The following is a 7,664-nucleotide window of genomic DNA, read 5'->3' on the forward strand; positions in this document are numbered from 1 at the left end:
AATTTCACATAGATTCAAAGCATAGCATAGCAAACTATTTATGTGATGCCATAAGAGTCTCCCCTTTTCAGAAAAACGGTGACGCACAAAATGAGCATGCTCATCTAAAGATTTCCCATCAACCAAGCTAGTTGGGGTTTCAGCACGAGCACAAAGGGATCGAAGATGATCCAAGTAGAAAACTTTAAGTGGATCCATATCAATAGATACTTAGCAAGCAAAGATGCAAGCATATTGAAGGCACATAGCACACAAGCAAAGGAAAGGCAAACGAAAAAGGCAAATATTTTTGTAAATTTTGTTTTAGAAGTGGGGGAGAGGAAAACGAGAGGCAAATGGCAAATAATGTAAATGCAAGAGATGAGTTTGTGATAGGTACATGGTATATATGCTTCACTTGAATACTCCCCGGCAACGGCGCCAGAAATTCTTCTTGCTACTTCTCGAGCTTGCGTTGGTTTTTCCCTTGAAGAGGAAAGGGTGATGTAGGAAAGTAGCGATAAGTATTTCCTTCAGTTTCAGAACCAAGGTTTCAATCCAGTAGGAGTATCAAGATGAGGCACCAATGAACCTGCACAAAAACAAACAAACTTGCACCCAACGCGATAAAGGGGTTGTCCATCCCTTCACGATTACTTGCAAGGTGAGATCTGATAGTGATGAAAGGTAAATAGATAAAACTACAGCAAGGTATTTTTGGTGTTTTTGTAGGTAGATCTGAATATATAATGTGTAAAATAGACCCCGGGGCCATAGTGTTCACTAGAGGCTTCTCTCATGATAGCAAGTATTACGGTGGGCGAACGAATTACTGTCGAGCAATTGATAGAATCGCGCAAAGTCATGACCATATCTAAGGCAATGATCATACATATAGGCATCACGTCCGAGACATGTAGACCGATACTGTCTGCAACTACTACCATTACTCCACACATCGACCGATATCGAGCATGCAACGAGTGTATTAAGTTCATAACAAACAGAGTAATGCCTTAAGCAAGATGACATGATGTAGAGGGATAAATTCATGCAATATGATATAAACCCCATCTTTTTACCCTTGATGGCAACAACACGATGCGTGCCTCGCTACCTTTTCTGTCACTCGGTGAGGACACCGCACGGTATGAACCCAAAACCAAGCACTTCTCCCATTGCAAGAATTATAGAGGTAATGGTGTTGATGAAGAAGCCTTCCGTGTCCGAATCCCCCTCCGACAGGGCACCAGAACGGTCCCCAGATGGGATCTTGCAGAGAAAAAAGCTTGCGGCGGCGGAAAAGTATTTTTGTGTCTCTCTTCTTTAGTTTCGGGATTTTTGAGAATTTATATGCGAAAGAGGTAGGGCAAAGGAGCCACGGGGGGCCCACGAGCCTGCTAGGCGCCCCCCTAGGGCGCGCCTAGGGGCTCGTGACCTCCCCCGAGACTTCCTGCCTTGGTTCTCAAGTCCTCTGTGTATCTTCTGTTATGGAAAAAAATCATCCCGCAGGTTCTATTCCGTTTGGACTCCGTTTAATATTCTTTTCTGAAAAAGGTCAAAAACACAGAAAAAACAGAAACTGGCACTGGGCACTGAGTTAATAAGTTAGTCCCAAAAATGATATAAAATGGCATATAAATGCATATAAGACATCCCATGTTGATAATATAATAGCATGGAACAATAAAAAATTATATATACGTTGGAGACGTATCAGAAGCTCATGATACACCCTACTCTATTCACCCCGGTGGTACCAAGATGTATCAAGATCTCCGAGAAAGATTCGGGTGGCATGGCCTGAAGAGGGAAATAGCGTTTTATGTTGCCAAGTGCGACGTGTGCCAACGAGTCGAGGATGAACATCAGCAACCTGCTGGACTTCTACAACCACTTCAGGTGCCAGAATGGAAGTGGGACAAAGTCGACATGGATTTCATCACTGGATTACCTAGGTCAAGCAAAGGGCACAACTCCATATGGGTCATAGTTGACCACCTGACCAAGGTGGCCCATTTCATTCTAGTCAACACCATGTATGATGGAAACCAATTGGCTAATCTGTATATCCATCGTGTCGTGAGTATTCACGGAGTTCCCAAGGAATTGTATCTGACCGAGGAACGCAATTCACCTCAAGATTTTGGAAGAAGTTCCAAGAAGCCCTCGGTACCAAGCTCTCTTTCAGCACCGCTTTCCACCCACAAACCGGCGAACAAACAGAAAGAGTGAATCAGATACTCGAAGATATGCTCCGCGCTTGTGTCTTGGCACATGGTGCCAAATGGGAAGACTGTCTACCATTCACTGAGTTTTCATACAACAACAGCTACCAGTCCAGTCTCCAAATGGCCTCATTTGAAGTGTTGTACGGACGAAAGTGCCCCATCCCTCTCAACTGGTCCAAAACTGGTGAAGGGCTGATTTTCGGGCCGGAAGTTTTGCACAAGGCAGAAGAGAAGGTGCAACTTGTCCGAGAAAATCTAAAGGCAGCCAAGTCACGACAAAAAAGCTACGTGGATTCTCGCCGCACGGATGTGGAGTTCATTCCCGGAGACGAGGTGTACCTCCGAGTCACACCCCTCAAGGGAACCAAGCGTTTCCATGTTAAAGGGAAACTCGCTCCAAGGTTCATTGGACCTTTTAATACCACGGCAAGGCGTGGAGAAGTTGCTTATCAGTTGGAGCTACCTCCGTAACTTTCGGGTGTGCACAACGTCTTCCACGTGTCACAACTCCAGAAGTGTCTTCAAGCGCCAAACCGTTCCTTTCCTTACAATGACATTGACCATCTGGCCATCGACCTTCAGACGGATCTCACCTACCTCCAGAAGTCAATTCGCATTCTGGATGAAGCTGAGCATTGCACAAGAAGCCAAACCATCAAGTATTTCAAGGTTCAGTGGAGCAACCACACTGAAGCCGAAGCAACATGGGAGCATGAAGAGTATCTCCGATTTGATTTTCCAAACCTTTTTAGCACTTAGCTTAGGAATCTCGGGGACGAGATTCTTGTAAGGGGGATAGGTCTGTCACACCCTGTTTTTACTACCACTTTCTGTGTAAAGCAAAAATCTGAGCTTGTTAAAACTTCTTCAAAACTAATGATGAGAGTGTCATGATGGTCATTGTATGCATGTGTGTTAGATCATGTGATGATAAAAACCCATTTCACAATATTAAATTATTTCCAAAAACCTTTACTTGTTTCTACCCAAAGTGATCTGATTTGAACTTCATTTTAGTGCTTCAAAACCACAAAATTATCATTTTTTGAATTATTTTCCTAATTAAATTACATGTCCCTTTCTGAGGCCAGAATTGGTATTCCTACTTGGAAAAATACCTTTTTCCTTAGAAAAATCTGATTAAATTTGGAGATGATCAGAAGGACATTTATTTTCCATACATAACATTTTAAACCCCTATTTATATTATAATTATTTGAGTAAAACCCTGAAAACCATTTCTATCTGTTTTGACATTTTGAAATATTTCCAAAGGAAATATCCTCAATAAAATCCTAGAAAATTTTAGTGGTATCCCTAAGCCATATTTGGTGTTCACATAAAGTTTCACCTTGATCCAAGGTGATTAAGGACCCCAAATAACCCTAAAACCCCTTCTGTCCATATTGGAGTTAGAGCAACTCTGCATAGCAAAGTTTGTCCTATGATGCTGAAACTTTGAAGGAGTGCCTAATACCTCAAATGCGGGTTCCACACCAAAAATGGGATTTGTGGAACTTAGTTTGCCCACACTCTCTATGGAAGGGACAGATCTGGTCAAATGGTGGTGTATTCAAGTATACAAAGCTAAACTTGTCCAATGGAGCTCAAACTTGGTGAAAGACCATGTTTTAGCACCAAACCCAAACATGTTAAGTTGCAGCACCAGTGGTGGGGTGCAACTGCCCCAAACCACTGTCGAACACCTTCTGACACATGGGTAAAAGACCCTTTAACCCATAGTTAAACCCAAATCTTTTGCTCCAAACTCTCAGATTAGGTGGCCAGTATCAATGGCCAACCCCAGTCAACTGGCCCCTCACTGGTTCAAAGTGGAAATGACAAAAACCCCAATCTAAGCTTTAGTTCAAAGCTGACAGCACCAGTATTCCTTGTCTCCCTTGACCAGGCGAAGCTCCCACGGGACCCCAACGGCTAGCCTCACTCCCAGCCAGTGCCAGGACATGCTAGACACGTCCAAAGTGCCTCAGAGTGCACCAGCATGCCGTGGCATGCCAAAACTACGCTCTGGGCGCGCTACAGGAAGCCACCAATGTGGGGGCGACACCCTCGGCCAGTTCTAGCCTCCCCCGAGGTGTCCAACCTCTTCCCCGACAACCCCTATGCATCGAGCGACCATCGGGGCCCCTCCTCTCCCGCGCTAGAGCTCGTACGACGCGTGCCCCCGCGCACCCGAACCGGTCAAGGTTGTGCGGTCACGGATGCTCGACTCCTCTCTCTCCCCTCTGTTGCAGATGGTTCTGGCAGCCCAAAACCACGTCCTGAGACCATGGTTTCGACCCCATCCCCTCTCTGCACCCCCATAAGTGCCACGGTGTGTCACCAGTGCTCCCGAATTGCATCACCATCACGGGCCTATAAATAGCCCTCCCCATCGCTCCTGCACCCCTCAGACAGCTTCGCCATGACCACTAGCACCTCCCTAGCAACCCCAGCAAGCCAGTGGAGACCTGGTGCTCGAGATCGACCGAGGCCCCTCCGCCTCGGAGCTCCGGTCGATCTCCGGCTACACGACGGCACTTCCGTCTCTCGACCCCCCAAACTGATCCCCTCGACCTGAGGAAACTCTCCCCCAACTTTCCCGAGCATTTCCGTGCCCTAGCTACCCTCTCGACCATCTCCCGAAACTCCTCCGTCGCGGCCTCCTCGTGCCGGCGAACCCGTGCCTCTCCATCGTTGTTTCGACCATCAGCAGGTAGGCGGCGTCAAGCCGAACCCATTTCTGTCCTCGTTGGGCTTCAGAGCATCGGCAGCCTTGCCGGCGTGCTCCTCCTCCTCTTTGGCCAGAGGTAGGAGACGACCCCGACAGGTGTGCCCCACCTGTCGGCGGTCCAGCCCTCTCCCTCTCGCTGCTCGAAACCGCTGACCCAGGGCCCCGCACATCAGGTTCATACCTGACGGCGCGCGCTCCTGGGCAAGCTGTCGGCCGGCCTTGTGCCGGCCCAGTTCCACGCCGAGACAGGCCAGGGACTTAGCCCATTTTTCTTTTGTTTTAAAAATCTGATTTCAAAGATTTTTATAAAAATATTTAGCTAGTGTAAAAATATAATTTTTCCACTGATATTCTTCTAAAATATGTGGTATTTAATGAGACCATTGGATGAATTTTTCAGCAACCATTCTATTTTACAATAATTAAAAGGACTAAATTGGAATAGTTTTGCTTCTGTTTGGTTGATTTTAGAAATCTTCCTTCATTGGAATCAGAGGAAAATATTTTTCAAAATAGCCACTTGGATTTATCAATAATAAAGAACATTTTTAAAATGACTTTACGATCTGTTTTGGAGTGAGCTATTTCTTATTTATTCTTTTGGCGACGATAGAAAATCCGTGTGACAAGGGAATCGGTGCGGAAGACGTCGAAGACCCCGGATACCTAGCTGACCAAGAAAAGCAACCCTTCGACCATGAATGAGCAGATGTTATATTGCATGCTAGTGTAGCAAAATATTTCCGTTGCATATGATCATAAGTGCTGGTAAATCATTGAAGTGATGTTGCCGATGGCTCCTCTAGAGCACATGCATTAAACTTGATCCTACCACCTACAAGGGTCATGCTAATATCATGTTGACAAGTAAAGTTAGAATAGTTATAGCATGATCATGATGATGACATAAATCAAAGGTTTATGAAGACCCCGTGGGGTGCCACTAATGCCCGAGGGTGCTGATGAGTCAGGTGGCCACTTTCGGAGAAGTGCTGCACCGGGTATTTTGAGTGCGTATGGTTTTGGAAATGGGATTAGATTTATGATGTGTCGACCATCCCAATCTTACCTGTACGACCACGTTACCCCTTTATGGGACAGGGCTTTGTTGATTACTCTAGTTGGTGCTAGCAAAGAGCCACAGTACTAGTGGCGGGAGTGATATGTGCTCACTCTCATGGTGTGGTCGTGCCAGGTAGGGCGACTATGCCATTTTTATGAGTTCCACGCACACCGTTGGTCCCAGCATGGTTGATAATGTCCAGAGTCGGTGCTCGTAAGACGTACAACATGTGGGTTGGGTACCAATCGAGTGGACCTCTTTGTCTAGTATCGTCAGGGGAAAGGCATGGATCGGGTACTTACCTCGGGTATGTTATATACCGCGAGTCGTGGATGACACGGAAGTTTCCCGGATCTCGTGGGTCCAGCGTACTACCTGTGCAGAGTGTAAAACTATTCGAATAGCCATGTCCATGGTCAACGACAGTTGGGTGGTGCTTCTTAAACTACGTCCAGTTGTTTCCGCATAAACCAAGCGTGTGTGAGTTTGTGGTATATGGAGTTAATATAAAAGAGATGATATGACCAAGTTTGGTGACTTGGCATATAGGGTGAGCCCAGATGGCTCACCCCTCGACATATATACTCATATCTGTAACCTGTTCTTCAAAAAGTAATCCTTTAACTTGATGCATATTCATGATCATTCCACCAAAGATGCATGCTATTGTTATCCTTCACTTTCATTGTTCATATCATGGGCTGTTTGCGATTACATTCAAACTACTCATTGTCTTGCCACCGGTTATATTATTGACCATACATCGAAGGACCGGAGTTTGGAGATGAGTACGTCTTCGGAGATGCCCCTGCGAACTAGGAAGCTTCCGAGTCAGAATGCATGTCGGTGTAGGCTTGATGGCATGGGCACCCGCTTACCACCTATGCTTTCCGCTATTAGTTGTATCAGTATGATTTGGCCTTAGGCCCAACCTTGTGAACTTGACCATTCAGTCACTCGATGTAATAACTCAGAACTTGGATGTAAGACTCTTATTAATCAGTATCTATGTGTTTGGTGAGCATTGATCTCTGGGATCACTAAGCACGTTCATCCGGCAATCTCGAGTTGTTAGTCGGGGTCCTCACAAGTCTCCATCAACCTGAACATACGCTAACACCACCATTTGGAACCACGCCAAGAATCTCCATGTCAATCTTTGCATTTGATCTTCCTATCCCTAGTGTCTACTTACATGTGCATGTCTTTACTTTCCGCTGCTACACTCTTATACTGTAGTGTGTGCTTGACTTCCTATAATTCCTAAAACTTAACCACTATAAAATTAGGAAACTGCTAAGTTTTTATTTGGCCAAGTAGTCTAATCACCCCTCTAGGCATACTTGGGATCCTACAAGTGGTATCAGAGCTTTGATCTCCATTGCATTGGTTTCACAACCTAGGATATTAAGGCCTCTAGTGAGGGAAATTACCACCATAGAGGTCCATGTTTTGATGGTACAAACTTTGCTAGTTTGAAGCATAAAATGAAAATGCATATTTTTGGTGATAACCCTGCCGTTTAGGATGTTGTCCGTGTTAGATTTCAAGGTGAATTATGTGGTAATGGAAGGCAACCAAATCTTTAAGCGATCGTGGAAGAATTGAAGATGTTGCAATACAACGCTCAAGCATGCGACATCATATTCAACTTCCC

The sequence above is a fragment of the Hordeum vulgare genome, chromosome 4H (genome assembly GCF_904849725.1).
Source record: "Hordeum vulgare subsp. vulgare chromosome 4H, MorexV3_pseudomolecules_assembly, whole genome shotgun sequence".
In the NCBI taxonomy this organism is placed as follows: Eukaryota; Viridiplantae; Streptophyta; class Magnoliopsida; order Poales; family Poaceae; genus Hordeum; species Hordeum vulgare.